This window comes from Podarcis muralis, chromosome 2, assembly GCF_964188315.1.
Source record: "Podarcis muralis chromosome 2, rPodMur119.hap1.1, whole genome shotgun sequence".
Lineage (NCBI taxonomy): Eukaryota > Metazoa > Chordata > Lepidosauria > Squamata > Lacertidae > Podarcis > Podarcis muralis.
Genome location: NC_135656.1, coordinates 70972406 through 70988980, shown reverse-complemented (window position 1 = coordinate 70988980; position 16575 = coordinate 70972406). Strand labels below are relative to the sequence as shown.

General features: G+C 46.4%; 1 protein-coding gene across 1 annotated transcript in view; it reads right to left on the bottom strand.

Moving 5' to 3' along the window:
- SEMA3B (semaphorin 3B) overlaps nucleotides 1-14391 on the bottom strand; it is a 54724-nt gene extending 40333 nt beyond the window's left edge. Inside the window, exon 1 of the mRNA XM_028718648.2 lies at nucleotides 13536-14391. The gene's annotated coding sequence lies outside the window, so the exon portion shown is untranslated. The remainder of the gene's footprint in view (nucleotides 1-13535) is intronic.
- Between the last annotated feature and the right edge of the window lie 2184 nt (nucleotides 14392-16575).

Below are 16575 nucleotides of genomic sequence, written 5' to 3'. Positions count from 1 at the left end.
CACAGACCCCTCACCCATCCACCTCCAACATCTCCATTTGCCAGACTAAACCTTGGCAGCTCCATGCATTCTGCATATCAATAGACTGGGACAAATAAGCCTTGCTGGGAGATGTTTCTGTGGCTTATTCTATACTACTTCTGATCTAGTATATCCCTTTGCAGCAACTGTTTCTGATCTGAGAATATTAAGAGATTATGCAGATTCAGTCGCTCTGCATTGTCACTGTCACAGAAGTGGATAGTCCTGTAATGCAATGCGTGGGTTGGGAAGAGGAATGTTTTCATAAATACTTTTGGAATGGTTGAGCTGACTGCTGGAATTAAATATCATGCTAATGTGTGGTAGTTACAGAATAATGCAAGTACAATGTGCAGTTCAATATACGTCCAACACGTTTAGGGATAATTCAACTATTATGTAAAGCCAAGAGGAGGGTTTTGCGATAGGCAGCCACAGTTTTGCCTAGTGCAGGGGTTTCTGAACTGTGGTCCATGGACCACAAGTGATCTGCAAGCTTTGTTCAAGCGGTCTGCAACTTGTCTGTAAAAATACAGTTAAAAATCATACAGCACCTAGCACAAGGCATTACAATTGCTACAACAGGCAGAAAAATCTATCAAGACCTTCAGCAATTTTCAAGTGGTCCATGGTGAAGAAAGCTTGGTAGCCTAATACAGTGGTACCTCGGGTTATAGACGCTTCAGGTTACAGACGCCTCAGGTTACAGACTCCACTAACCCAGAAATAGTACCTTGGGTTAAGAACTTTGCTTCAGGATGAGAACAGAAATCATGTGGTGGCGGCGGGAGGCCCCATTAGCTAAAGTGGTACGTCAGGTTAAGAACAGTTCAGGTTAAGAACGGACCTCCAGAACGAATTAAGTTCTTAACCCAAGGTACCACTGTATATAAAAGCAAGAAAGCAGGATTCTAAAATGGCCTTCAACTAGCCGCGTTACCTGAAGGATCACCTCCTCCAATCTAGACCTGCCTGGACTTTGAGATCATCTGCGACTCTTCTTCAGCAGCACCTACCAAATGAGGTTTGGCAGGTACAAAGGATAGCACCTTTTCAGTGGTGGCACACCCACTGTGGAATGCCCTCCCTAGAGAGGCTTGCCTGGCACCTATGTATAGTACGGTCCTTTTAGTACCAGGCAAAGACTTTAACAATATTTCCTAGGTTTTCCAATCTTAAAACCTTTAGGGGTTTTGAGATCATAGAATTGTAGAGTTGGAAGGGACCCCAAGGGTCATCTAGTTCAACCCCCAGCAGTGCAGAAATCTCAACTAGATCGAACATGACAAAATAGAATGTTTGGGATATTCTTGGCATCTAAAAGATTTGTGACATTTTAGTATGCTCTGAGCTTTGTTGCACTGATTTGATTTCCCGATGTTTTCTTTTTCATGCATTTATAATCTTGTTTAATACTTACTTGCTGTAATTGTTATGGGAAGCTGCCTAGAGAACTTACGTTATCGGTTAGCATTTAAATAGTGTAAACAAAGAAATGCTGTTGCCGCCCCTGCTGCCAACTTCCTATGCTACTCAACACATAGAACTATAGGTTTGCTTTAAACCCACATATTTACCCGACGCCCACTTAAAGCTAGCCACAAAATACTTCCTGAAGCAGCAAGTTCTGACACTACTTCCAAAAATTTAACAATTGGTCAGTCTAGGATTCTGGTGAGCCTCCAGGAGAAAGGAATCCCACAAAATAGAATATTATCGTAGTTGTTTAAAATAAACTACACCTAACACAGGTAATTAGGGACGCGGGTGGCGCTGTGGGTAAAAGCCTCAGCGCCTAGGGCTTGCCAATCGAAAGGTCGGCAGTTCGAATCCCCGCGGTGGGGTGCGCTCCCGTTGCTCGGTCCCAGCGCCTGCCAACCTAGCAGTTCGAAAGCACCTCCGGGTGCAAGTAGATAAATAGGGACCGCTTTCTAGCGGGAAGGTAAACGGCGTTTCCGTGTGCGGCTCTGGCTCGCCAGAGCAGCGATGTCACGCTGGCCACGTGACCCGGAAGTGTCTCCGGACAGCGCTGGCCTCCGGCCTCTTGAGTGAGATGGGCGCACAACCCCAGAGTCTGGCAAGACTGGCCCATATGGGCAGGGGTACCTTTACCTTTACCTTAACACAGGTAATTAGACAGCCTTCCCTGAAGCTTGACAATCCTCGTCTTGACTGGGAGAAAATGCCAGACAACAGAGATGACAAGGTGTCCTGCTCCAACCAGGTCAGGACACAGTTTTGGGCCATCGATTGGTGTAAACCACAAACAGGTCAACAGCAGACTAATGTGAGAAACACAACGGAACAGGTCAGGATCAAAGGGAATTCAATAAGGAGAGCCCAGGTGTAGCTGGACTCAAAGCACATTGAAGCAAATGCAATCCAGCAAACAGGGTCTTCAAGAAGAAATCCAGAGGTTAGCCGCACAGGAGGTCATTCAATGGTAGAGCGGAACAGGTAACACCAGTGATGGGGAACCTCAGGCCCAGGAGCGAAATGTGGTCACGCAGGCCTTGGAATTCTCTCCCCAAACCATGCCCCTCCCTAGGTCAGCCCCTTCCTATGGGTCCTGCTCTGAGCCCTCTGCAAGAGCTTTCATGTGGTTGGAAGATGTCCCTGGGCTGTGTTAACCACTCTTGCCCACCTGGATGGAGGTAAGTAGACATATACAGTGGTACCTCGGGTTAAGTACTTAATTCGTTCTGGAGGTCCGTTCTTAACCTGAAACTGTTCTTAACCTGAAGCACCACTTTAGCTAATGGGGCCTCCTGCTGCCACCGCGGTGCCAGAGCACGATTTCTGTTCTCATCCTGAAGCAAAGTTCTTAACCCGAGGTACTATTTCTGGGTTAGCAGAGTCTGTAACCTGAAGCTTATGTAACCTGAAGCGTATGTAACCTGAGGTACCACTGTAGTCTATGCCTGCGTAGAGAAACCACAGAATTTGGCATAGCTAGAATGTAGCCTTACAGAAGGTAAGAGTGATATCCATTTCACTGCCCACTTTTGCTTCGAGCCTCACCGGCCACTGGCATATGGCCCCCTGACTGTTCCACACAAGGGCCCTCAAGCAGAAACAAGCAAGGTGCTCCTCATGAACCTGAGAAGCAAAAGACATGCCAGTTACCTAAGGGCTTACACCAGGCACCCTCAAACTTGGCCCTCCAGCTGTTTTGGGACTACAAATCCCATCATCTCTAGCTAACAGGACCAGTGGTCAGGGATCATGGGAACTGTAGTCCCAAAACAGCTGGAGGGCCAAGTTTGGGGATGCCTGGTGTACACAGTCTGGCCTCCTAGACCCCACCCAGGACCAACTGCAAGTGCTTAACTCTGCTCTCCAGGAAGAGAAGGGATTACTGTCAAGTACGGTAGACCATTACTCACAAGTAGCTCCAAAATTTGGGGCTCTCAGGCACGCACTCTCCTTCTCTGGGTAGCTGCCTAGAATTTCTGGGAGGCACTTGAGCCTCACCTGCTGACTCAGAAGGAGGCTCTTCTGCTGCCGTTGTTGGAGACCCATCTCAAGGTTTCTTCCAGGGCAGTCTCTGGAGACAGGCCTGGTCAGCTTTCCACCTGAATGCTAAGATCTTTCTGATCAGTGCTGGGACCAGCAGCACTTCTTGGGCTTCCCTTGGGCTATGGATGGTGTTGGGGCTTCATGGGAGGAGTCTAGGGGTCAGGCTGGGGCCCAGAATGGCATAATGTGCACAGATGATGCATTATGCATAAAGCAGCACTGCTCCTTTGAAAAGCAGAAAATCACTGTTACAAGTTAATGGAATTTTCCGCCTGTGTGCGTCTATGTGTACAAATAAAGCGGAGAAACATTTAAGGCAGGAAGGCAAGCAGAGAAACAAATTAAGAGGCCTTTAAAAGGAGAAAAGAGGAGAAGAGTGCAAGAGAGCAAGGAAAAGAATGCCAAATGTAGGGAGGAGGGTTGGGTGGGAAGCATACAGTGACAAAGAGAAAAGCAAACAATAGGAAGCCAGTAAATGAAATTAATATCCTGGCCTCTTTCACGTACTGCTTTGACAGAGCCCTACAAAGGTCAGAGGCAGCGCTTTGGGTGGAATGGCTGGCTGTTAAAGAAGCAAGAAAAGGCTGTTCTCCCTTGACTCCTGAGAGCCACCTGCAGTCTTCACCTGCTGAACCATCTGCACATCAGTTACAGATAGGTACAGTGTTGGTCTGCCATGGTCAAAACAAAAAAAATTCCTTCCAGTAGCACCTTAAAGACCAACTAAGTTAGTTCTTGGTATGAGCTTTCGTGTGCATGCACACTTCTTCAGATACACTGAAGAAGTATCTGAAGAAGTGTGCATGCACACGAAAGCTCATACCAAGAACTAACTTAGTTGGTCTTTAAGGTGCTACTGGAAGGAACATCTGCACATCATTTCACATTATTTGTTGTTCTGCAATGCTTTCCCCAAGTTACTATATTTTTTGTTTTTTTGGAAGGGCACTCTTGCTCTACACCACAACAGGAGTGGGACAAAACAACAGCAACCCAATAACATTTGTGGTATAGAAAGTTACAGGATTTCAGCAGGAAGTTATAGGACATACACTGATTGGAAATGAAGCAGCACATCTGTCCCAAACCTATTGCACATGCAAACAGTGTTGAAAGTTTGATCATGTATAACTGCCCTGATGCCCTCATGAGTGCAAATCGTCAAAAACGCACATGAAAATTTTTGGGTGAGATCTTATAGCACCCCTGGTCAGACCAATGGTCAGTCTAGTCCAGTAATGCCATAATTCTGTCTAAGAGCAAACTTTGGTGATTGAGTGCCCACCAGATTGGGAGAGAAATGAGGCAACCCCAAGCTAAGACGGTACTTTCTATATACTTGGAGGACTTACCTTACATTAAAAGGTAACTGAAATTTAAACTCTCAACCACCAAAGTGACCAGAACAAGTAAGCTTCCATCTCATAAAGATGGTGGCGTGCCAGCTGAAGGGGGGAACAGTTAAGGGAACTGGGGGTGGGGTGGAGATAACTGGTTTGCTCAAGCCCCCAAGTGCTTTGGGAAAGGACCAATGCTCAGTGGTAGTGTATTCTCTTTACATGCAGAAGATCCTGGGTTCAACCCCTGGCGTCTCCAGGAAGGGCTAGAAGAGGCTGCCCGAATCCCTGGAGAGTTGCTGTTGTTCCGAGTCAACAGTACAATTAGGAGCTAGACATATTCCACAAACTCTTGATTACTGACGTGTCTGGAAACCAGTCTCTCAGAGTCTTGACAGGGATCTTTCCTGCTTTGTGATGGTTGACAATTTCAGATCAGTGAGCCTACTATGTGCAAGGCATGTGCTCTGCTACTGACCTAAGAGTGTTAATAGGACACCTATAGAGAGTGTCCTATCTTCCCCCTGCCTTGCTCTGAGCCCCCCAGGAGATGATCAGGATTTCCTAGTTGATCAAAGCCAAGGGAAGCTGCTTGTCTAGAGTCTTGGTAGCTGGTATCTGAATTATTGCTCTGAAAGCATTGGCTACATCAGGGGTGGGAAGCCAGTGGTCTTCCAGATGTTGTTGGATTCCAGCTCCCACTGGACCCAGCCAGCATGGCCACTGGTCAGAAGCATGATGGTAGTTGTAGTCCAACAACACCAGGAGGGCCACAGATTTCCCATCCTTGGGCTATATCTTTTCTAGGCCTTTATTGATTGAAAGGTTGCAAATGTGCTGTTGCTGTTAGGTCTTTGACTTGCACATATGACTCCTCAGCACAACATTTGGGCACAATCTATAGACAAGGTCCAGCTCAGCTCTCTTCTTAGGCCAAGCCCAGTCATTGGGATTGCATAGATGTCTCCAAGGTTAATGTAACCCACTGTGAAAAGCCAAAAGCAAAACTACAGTGCTTTCCTCCCTGTGTGAAAAGCAAGGCTGCCAGCCAAGCTCCCAGCAAAGAGAGTGAATTCTGCCCCTTCCCTGCTTTTTCCCATGTCTTTCTATTTACTTCAATCCTTTTTTAACATTTTCCCTGAATGAATCTTCCCCAGCCTGTTCTTTTCATCAAGACATGGCCACCTCTGAGCCCATTTGTCTTCTGCAATTATTCCCCTGCATCTCTGGCAATTAAGTGATGCCAGCTTCCTAAAGCAATTATGGAGATGTCGTTTGAGCCCAGCTGTAAGGCAGGGAGGGCGATTTTCTGGTGACTGCTCAGTGGTTGGTGGGTCAGTAGTGAACACTGCTCAGACATCAGGTGAGAGCACAGAGCTCCCTTTCCAGGGATTTGGTTAAGCTGCATAGGAGAAAGTGGAAAAGAAAAGAAAAGAAGAAAGCTCCATCGCCTCACAAAGTTGTTTGTTCTACTATGGTTTACTTGGGGTAGGGGGTTGCATTAAAATAGGATCTGGCCGCAGCTCCTGCTGAAACTTTGTCGGGGAGATTGTCTTGGAGAATATGGAGTGGGCTCTCCAAAGACTTGCACACTCAGGTAGGATTGCCCAGACTGGATTTGTGGGGCCTGGAAGTGAACCATGTCTTTCCTGTGAGCAAGAATTCCTTGCAGTGCAGTCCTAGCCAAAGCCAAAACTTTTCCAAACAGAGCATTCTCACCGCCCCAGCAGGGAAGGGCTTTGTTGCAGTGATTGCTGGAGGAGCCAGTCTTCCCTCCCAGCAGATGCCTAATTAGAACATATTAAAGTCACTGCACAGCAAAATAGAAGCAGAGCAAGAAGGGGGGGGGGACCCCACTCTGTGCCGCTGGGCAAGGGGGCACCTCTTTTTGCTTTGTAGTGAGAATCCCCATATTCACTGGGCTGCAAAAGGCAGCTGCCCTTGAAATGGGATGGCATGCGTAATTATTCCAGGGAAGAATCCAAAGCAATAGACTCCTATTATCAGTCTGGGAGACCAGTTAGAATGCTTCTTATAACTGGGGCAGATAATAGCAGGATAACTGGGCATTTTTCAGTGGCTGCTGAGAATCTTGAAAAAAAGCTAGGTGGACTTACATGCACAAGCAGGTATGCAAAGGATGCTAGTGGCGGCAGCAGGGAACAAGGGAGAAGGGCTTTGGTGTTACAGTTAGTGACTCCTCTGCAGCAGTTGAGAGCACCTGATGACACCACATTGCTTTGTAAACTTTAGACATACTGGAGGACCATGGCAATTCTAATTAAACAACAACAACAACGTAAACCATACAAGTCAACCCACCTCTGCCTTACAGTATGAGGGCAGGCAAAACATGTTTACCGTATGTGCTGAAAAACATTAACCCAGTAGAGACCAAACTCCAAGACTCCTCTGTTTGATTTGGAAATTTGGCACAATGAATCACAGCTCAGATCAAACCAAACGGTATTGCAGAGCTCAATATACATACACCATTTGGTGCAAGCTCTTCTTAGGTGCCCAATTCCACATCTTTTCATTAACAGAATAAGCAAGTTAGCAAGTTGGTTGTAAATTGCTAATGAACCAGGAACTTCACAGCCCATTTCTCTTGGCCACTTTGCAGCAGCTCTGCAGAGCTGCAGATAAAAACTTGAAAGTAATACAGTATGTGGGGAAACATCATGAGCCAGATCTGTGGCTAAGGCTGCAATCCAGAGCATACTGAACAGAGCTCCCATGAACAAAGTGGGGTTTGCTTTTGAATAAGCTTGTATAGTGCCTTATGATTTGTAATATAGGGTCAGGACATATGGAATCATAGAATTGTAGAGTTGGAAGGGATCCTGAGCGTCATCAAGTCCACCCCCAATGCAGGAATATGAACTAGATAATACATGACATCATTTCACTCCCTTTTATAAAATAGGCAAAAATCTGCCTAATTTTTACAGATTGCAGAATTCGCTTTTTCTTAGTGGAGAGAATGTGGGTTCCCTTGACACAGAATATTGATGATTTTAGCATGGCTCTGACAATAATAAATCGGTTTTACAGAAGGAGAAAACAACTAATAATACTTACTTCCCTACTTGAACTGAATTCATTTGCTGGTGGTGAAAGAAAGTAAGCAGGAAGGAAAAGACCACTGAGAAACGTTGGTGTTAGCCTTAACAGTCAGTGTCATTCCACTCATTATTAGTAGTAGTAATACCCTGCCCATCTGACTAGGCTACCAACGAACTATAAAACCATAGTAAAACATCAAACATTAAAAACTTCCTAATACAGGGCTGCCTTCAGAGGTCTTCTAAAAGTCACATAGTTGTTAACTCCTTGACATCTTATGGGAGGGCATTCCACAGGGCGATTGCCACTACTGAGATGGTCCTCTGCCTAGTTTCCTGTAACTTTGCTTCTTGCCTCTCATCTGAACAGCCTCTGCTTCCAACATGTCCTGTCCCTCATCCTCCATCTCTTGACTACTCACTCTTCCTGTTCTTCTAGCCCTGGCTCCTGCCTTGTGGGTGGCACAAAACCCCATAAATTGCTGGCGCCCTTTGCTGGGTCAGCCTCCAGCCTCCTTGCCTCTGCCACACACTCACCAGAGCCCTGCCAGCCACAGACAATGCATCCAACTTGCATTGCATTGCAGGGGGTTGGACTAGACGACTCTTGGTGCACCTTGCAACCCTACAATTCTATTATTCTGTGGAATTATGCTCCACCCTTCTTCTCCAGTAACCTGTATGTAGCTTTCTTTGTTTCTTGGCTATCTTTGTTACTTTAGTCATCAAAATTCATATACTCTCAGTTGACAGAAACGCCTCTAAGCTGCCAATTGTTGGCAGTGTACAAATCTCTCCTTACATTGTTCACCACTCCCTAAGCAAGAATGGAAGCTGTTGGACAGTTGCATTTGATGTGATATTCAGTGAAGTCCAGGCCTGTCATACAAATATTGCCTTCCTACACATGCTCCTCTCTTCTTCCCCTTTTACTGCAGCTAGAACAAGGGTGGCCATCTCTTTTGCTGGCTTAGCTGCGCACATCCATAACAGCCATGTCCTGTACTATCAGCTGTTTAGTCATGTTTCTGACATCCATCACTGCCCTCTAGAGGCATTCTATTTATCATGATGGCAAAAAATTTGGACACAGTCTATGTCCCTGTTTATCACTGCCTCTGAAAGAAGGATGGGGAACCTCGGACTCTCCAGGTGTTGCTGGAATTCCCTTCTCTAAACCAGATGTTGCTGAACTAGGGCCACAGATTCTCCATCCCTGGTCTAGAGAAGGGAATTGTGACTGCTAAGCAGTACAACTATTTCAGACAGACAGACAGACATAGTGCAACATTCTAGGAATATTATGTTTTAACAACAACAACAACAACAACAACAATATCTTTATTGTCATTGCCCCCTCTCGGGGACAACGAAATTACTTTCTTCATATTTACAAGACTCTGACTGGAAGATGTTCTTGGAATAGGGTAGGCTGACATATTTCTGCTTTCGGAACCCTGAAGGCCAAAATATCTACTACAGCCACGTCTCTTCTGTACCAAAAATAAGACACAGTTGCATGCATAGGCAACTCCAGCTTTCAGACTACTGTGATTTGCCCTTCCTTGGACCTTTCTGTGACATTCCTGAGGTCTGTAGAAAGACGGAACTTTGGTATCATTCCAAGTAACATTCTGACAAATTCAACATGTCCTATTTGGAAGATATTATGCTGATAACAGAACGAACCCTCCAAAGTTATGGTCAAAGGCAAATTTAGGGGAGCACGGCCGGTTCAGCCACTCTGGGTGCGGAGCCTGGGGGGGGTCAGCAGGGATCGCTACAACTATGATGTAGAATGGAAAGCAAGAGGTGGAGGGTGCCAAATTTTGGCACCACACAAGGCAGCATTGAAATTTGAAACACTGAGGTCCACCACTGCATTGGCCTGGTTCACATGACACTGTGAGCCAAACCTTGGCTTAGCAAGACCCTATGGGCTCCTGCAGAGGAGCTTGCTGCAGTTTTGCATTTTCCTGGTCCTCATGGCTAAGCCAGAATGTTTTTGGCCTGGTGGGTCTGATCTCTAATTCCCATGACCCCTGCTGGCCAACTGTCAATCATATGACATCATGACACCCACCTGACAAAGCTGAGCAGCATGAATGGAACAAGAGTCTGCTTCGCCAGTGCAGTCCTCTCAGGGAGCACTCTCCAGCAATTGGTGAGTGAAGGGTTCAGTTCTGCTGGCTGCAGGGGTCTGCAGCATCCGGCAGAATTGAGCCATGTCCCCACCAATCAGCTGACATCACCCAGTGACATAATCTGATGGACACATGGACATGGTTTGGGGGAAATGGCCTCATGGGCCAGCTAGATCCCCTAGGCGGGCTGCAAGTTTCCCACCTCTGAGCTGTCAAGTTTTAGCCCTGCTCAACACAGGGAGCAGCAAAGCACCTATGAGTTCCTTCCTCAAATCCCACAAGCTTGCATAGTCCTGCTAAACCAAGGTTTTGTTTAACATGCCATGCGAAGCAGCCCTATAGTGCCAGGGCTCACATTTCTATCAGTGATGCTTCTTTTCAAATCACCATCACTAATAGGAAGGGAGATTTATTTTCTCTGCAACTCAGTTTGAAATCTACACACTGCTGTTTTAAAAGACTTGATGCTATGATACTGCCAGGGAAGGGAGCAAAGCCAGAGAAACTGCTTGAAGCCTCTAAAAGTTTATTACTGTACATGGACTGGGTGACAAGGAGAACACAAGTCAGCTGGTAAGGCAATGCTCCCGCCTCCATCCTCTCCACAGATAAAAAGGAGGTGCCCTCCAGCAAATCTTGGGAGCAGAACAAACTATGCAGCACCGACTCAGCTTCTGTTATGCAATGCTCTGCGTTATAAAGGAGCACCCTGTGGACCCCATGAACTTGCCCATATTAGGCATAAGGAGACTGAACTGGAGTTTGCTAGTGCATGAAGAAATCTTGATGCAAGCAGCCTAAACCCATGCTTAGCCTTTTTATACTAGCTGAAATTAAACATGAGTAGATCCTTTAGCTGTTTAATTCATAAGGGTATAAATTTAAAATGCACAAAAAATAAAATAAAAAATCCAAACACACAGAAACCAAAACTAACAAAGCAAAGATCAACAGAGACAAATGAGATGTTCTGCATTTGGGCAGAAACGACAGCAACCCTAAACCCAATTCCAGAGGTACTGGATGGGAGATCCTTGGCTCAGCAGTAGCATATATGAAAAAGATCTCAGAATTGTAGCTGATTCCATGAGCTGAACATGTATGCAGTTGCAAATAGAGACTAAGGTGACTGCATTAACAGAGCTATAGCATACAAGTCACAAGATGTAATATTTCTGCTACATTCTGCACTAGTAGGACCTCACCTGCAAGAATAAGACCTCACCTGGAGTACTGTGTCCATTTCTAAGAAGAATATAGGCAAACTGGAATGGGTTCAAAGGAGGGCAGTGAAGAGAGTCAGTGGTATGAAAAAATAAGCCCAAGAAGGAAAAGCTGAAGGAACCAGGTACATTTAGCATTGAGAAGAAAAGACTGAGGGGTGACAGTGTGTGTGTGTTCATGGTAGCACTCTTCAAATACTTAAGAGCTCTCAGGCTGTGTATGCACCAGAGGGCTAATGTGCATATAGGCCAGACAGATCTGATTCTTTCATGTGCGCATTTGTGCATATCTGCCCACACATTTTCAATTGAATCAATGTTCCCCATCCACACTAGTGGGCAGTGCTTGGTGGGATATATTTGCACTGTGTGCTGCTATCCCTTCAATTAGTACTTCCTCACATTCCCTAATTTCTAGAAACCTGAAGTCCACTGTGTGCATGAATGCAGGTATTTGTTTACCTGTGCATGCAGCCATTAAAAAAAAATTGAGATACATGTTTTCTGATAGACCAGACTTGCACAAATAGCAGGTAAAAAAAAGGTGTGTGTGTTGTGCCCCCACTAGCAGCCCCCAGAGGAGCACCATTGGGAGCAGTTTTGACAATGGAACCAATTACAAAGGCTTGGACAAGCCATCTCATAAGGATGCTCTGGTTCTGAATTTCCTATTTGATGAAATTCCTGAATTGCAGGGCGTTGGACTAGATGATCCTTGGTGTCTCTTCCACTTCTACAATTCTAAGTTTCTATGAAGATGATCTAGTTCAGAAGAATGTTACACTAGATGGTATATTTAGTTATTTACATATTTATTATTCCATTTATTACTAGCCCTTCACCAGGAGGTCCCAGGATGGGTTACAATAATTGAAAATTCAGTATTTTAAAAAGTTAAAACAACTTGCAGGAATAGGGTGGGTCCCGACTCAAACACCTCTCAGACTCAGCATATCTTTCTTTTCCCAATAGCTCTATGCACCAATCACATATGAAAGTTATAACCCAGGAAAGCTACTATAATAACAACTGTAATTGATTTTGACCCAGCAATGCCACATCAGTTTCTAATGCCAGGTCTTCCGAGTTTATAATGATACAGAAAATTAAATATAATGCTAACACAAGGAGAGGAAGGAAGCAAATTCTATATCCCTCCAAACCCCCTTCCCAAAATAATATGTCCGTCTTCTCCCGCAGGGGTCTGGCCTCCTTCCACTGAGGCTGGCTCCAGTGGCTTTGCAGAGAGAAGTGCTGACTCCAGAAATATACAGTCATTCTCCTAAAAAAAGGCTTCTAAGAACTTAGTGCACATTTAGAGCTGCAGTCAGAGACTGATTGCACGAGAATAGAGAGTGTTCAACTTTGCCTTTTCCATCTTTTCTTCCATGTGATGATAGTCAATGGCTGGTGGTGGGTCACCAGCAGGAGGAGACCTGGTCCTCTTTCTCTCGGCCACAGTGGTTACCCAAAAAAATCCCTACTGCTCTTTCAGAAGTAATGCATTAATTTGCAGGGAGAGTATGGCTTTCTAGTTGTACCTTCTACTGTCCCCCTTTCAGAGCTACAAAATTCAAGAGCCCTGGTTTTAATGCCAGCTCCTTCAAGCCTTACATGTTGGAAATGTTTTGTCTGGGTGTAAAGGCGAGGACAACGAATGACCTTAACCTTTCTTCCAGTTCACAACTGTGAAGATTCATAATCATTTTACAAGAGCTGAACTCTCTTCCGGGTCTCATATATTCCTTAGAGTCTTCTAAGGAATCAGAGTCTTCTGCATACACTAGCTTGCCAAACCCAAACAGGGGCATCCCTTATCACCACCCCTTTGCCTGTGCCATTGAGATGATCATTAAAGAGTTCACCAGAGTGTGGAGTGATTCTGCTGTGACCTGGCGATGCCTGCCAAGGGCAGAAAGAGGGTCAAAAGGGGTACAGTCCACACTGTGTGTGTGTGTAAGATTCCTGCAAACTAAACATTTCCTGGCAAGCAACTTGTGGGAACAACTGCCTTTCTCGCCTCCGCTTCTCCTCCATGAGGACTAGGGGGCTGCAGGGAAGATCTTCCGCGAAGCGCAATCTAATGTCACAACACAGGAAAGTCCTCGCTCAAGCTTGGCCCGGATCAGCCCGAACCCGCCTGCAAAGTTGCAAGGGCGCTCCAGTCTAGCGACACATCTCCAACCACAGACGGCGCGGAAGGGAAAACGCAGCGAAACTCACCTGCTTCTCCAGCTCGGGACGACCCTCGCTTTCCTTGCCGCTGCTGCCGCCGAAGGGGGGCGCTCCGAGCCGGGTTCTGGGGGGCGGGGGAGCGCCTCTCCGGAGTCTCGCCGCCAGTCCCGATGGAGGGTAAGATCCGGCTAAATTCTGGGGGTCAGATTCTCGCAGTCCCCCACGGGGTGTCCGTTGCCTGCGGCTGGTGTCACCCTCTCCCGTGGCTGGCTGAGGAGCGAGGGGCTGCCCGGCTTCTCCTCCCCGCTCTAACTCTCCCCAACCCGCAGCGCCGGCGAGTCAACCCAAAGGGGTGGAGCTGGCTCGAGCGGCGGATCCGAAGTGGCTCCCGCAGGCGTCAAGAGTTGAAGACTCCCTGGGTGGGGCGTCGATCAATGCCGGGAGCCAGCAGAGGAGAAAGGCAGGAGCGGAGCGCGGGGCCCACGCCCGGCAGAAGCGCAAGAAGCAGCAGCAGCCGCGATCGGGAGAAGCTGGCCGCCCGGGGCGGGGAAGGGTCAGCCGCCGCCCTCGGCCACGTGCCCGCGCCCACCCGCTTTGCTCTCCACCACCGCGTGGGGTTGCCCGTCGCCCCTCTCCACGGGAGCGGGCCCCGGAAAACCGGAAGGACACTCACTCTTTTGGATGGATAGAGCCGGCCATGATACTGGCAGTAACTTCACTGCTCTCCAAGTGAAGTTAGCCAGCCCTTCCATGAGTTGGGGTTGTAGCCTATGCTAGGCCTACGCCAGAGTGGACACATTGATGTTAACGGACAGGACTAACTGAGGTTCATTAATTTCAATGGGTCTACTCTTGAGTCGAGCTGAGTTGTCTGCGACCCTGGATGCTTTGATCCCCGTGCAAACCTCATGCTATGCCCAAGCTTCCTTCTTCAAGGGCTTGCAAAAAAAGAAGAGGAGGTATTTAGAATTCAAACCGTACTGCAATAAAACATGTATTATAAGAAATAAAAGAAGCAATAAAAACACAATGTTAAATCAGTATGAATATTTAATACAGGCACACCATAGACCACCCAAATGAAGCTTGTGGAGGCACCATGGGGGAAGGGGGCGGGATGGGACACAAAGGGCACCTGGGGAGTGTTCAGCTCTTCCAGCTTCTCTGGTTGGAATGTTACCCCTCGGTTTTGTTTTGTTTTTTGGTCAGGCCGTTTTTATACCAACCCCCCCCCTACTTGTGATCCTAAGCTCCTGTCTCACACCTGTCCCTATGCTCCACTGCTGGCAGTGGGGGGGGGCCCTGGAGGAGGTGCACACACCCAAGCAATATTGCTCCCAGAAGGGCCTCCTTTTGCTACAGCTCCATGACCCCAGTATTTGCTATTTCTATTGTCCATTCTTGGGCCTCCTTTGCAAGAGCAAGGCGGGTGGAACAGGCTGCAAGGCCCTTTATGACCTTGCAGTCTGCTAACAGAGGCGCAGTCTTTAGCATGGGGTTCTGGGAAAGTTCATGGCTGCTAGTCCAGCCAGCTCTTACTGTAAGGCATTCTCTCTGCCTCCCACTCTTTCTCGGACAGCGGGGTTGCTCACTTCCCCCACTCCCAGCATCTTGTAGAACAGGTTACTGGCTGGCGATTCCCCCCAAGGGCCTATGGCTTTCCTTTGCTCAGCTAGCAGAATGCAACTTGACTTTAGTCTATTGCACTTTAAAAACTGAAGTCTTTCCCAGCTGCTGGGAATCAAGAGGGCTATAGACTGTATGCTGGCTTGTTTATTAATGAATTATTGGGCGGTGTGTGTGTCTATATTTCTGTAGGATCTCTACATATACTCCATATATAGTGAGTGAGTGAGTGAGTGTATATACTCTATATATACAGATGTGAGTATGTATAACCCACTTTTATATAGTGTTTCCAGCTATCCTCTTTCATGTAGGGTGGTATATGAGAGAGAGAGAGAGAGAGAGAGAGAGAGAGAGAGAGAGAGAGAGAGAGAAGGTACTCTCCAATGCATAAGGAGGTAACAAAGCCATGCAATTCTTTAGTGTCACCTTTTGTTTCTGTTGACTACCCCCTCAGCAGTGAGACATGGAGGGGGGGCACATTAAAAACCATGCATCTGCTGTAATGCGTACATATGCAGTACATATGCATTGGGAAGCAGCAGATAGTTGTGACTTTGGGGTGTGTGTTTTTAATAGAATAGATGCATATGCAATTCCCAGATGACTCTACATGTGATTTTGACACAGAAGGGGTCTTATGACTATGGCATACACCACAGATTCAAGCATGTCATTTGGCATCTATAGTCAAAGTTGCAGGTCTTATTGCCTTGTAAAATGCCTAACTTGAGCCTGCTAACTGTGTAATGAGAACTCCCTGTAATAGTGAACTCGGGTGGTAAGTACCGATAGAAATGGAGTGAAAACAGGGCCACTGAGAAATGAGGAAGGCATCAGCTTGAACTTGGGGGTTTGTAGAAGCACATTTAAACAAAAAACAAAAAATATTCCCTGGTTACTAAGCATGCTCAGTAACAAAAAAATGTTGATTGACGGATGTCAATTGGAAAATATAAATAGAAAATGGAGCAGGGAGGGAGAGAATGGAATGGCCTGCTGGAGGAGAGCTGGCAGGTTCATGCTTGGAGATGAGATTACATTGCAGCATTTTATTGCAAATTTCAGTTGTAAACATATCATAAAAACAATGACAGTTGGCCTATCCTAAAGACCTACCCTAAAGACTTGTGATGGGTTGCAACATAGCTTTATCTCACATGCAGCCCAAATTTATGCATGACCCAATGAATTTTTATGAACAAATGTGCATAGGAGTGCAGCCTTTATCTATTCATTTAGAAAAACTTGTATATAGCTTACCACAGAAAAACCCCAAAGCTGTGTACAACGTAGAGAAAGACATTAAAGTCATCTTATATTAAAAAGGAATGCCACAGGTGTCATCAAAAATATAGGAGGACTGGAACTAGAACTAACAGGGGAAATGGTTGGGTTTTTAACAAATGTCAGGTGCCCCCTGTGGCTGGTGCCTCCAAAATAATGGTGCAGAGCATTCAAA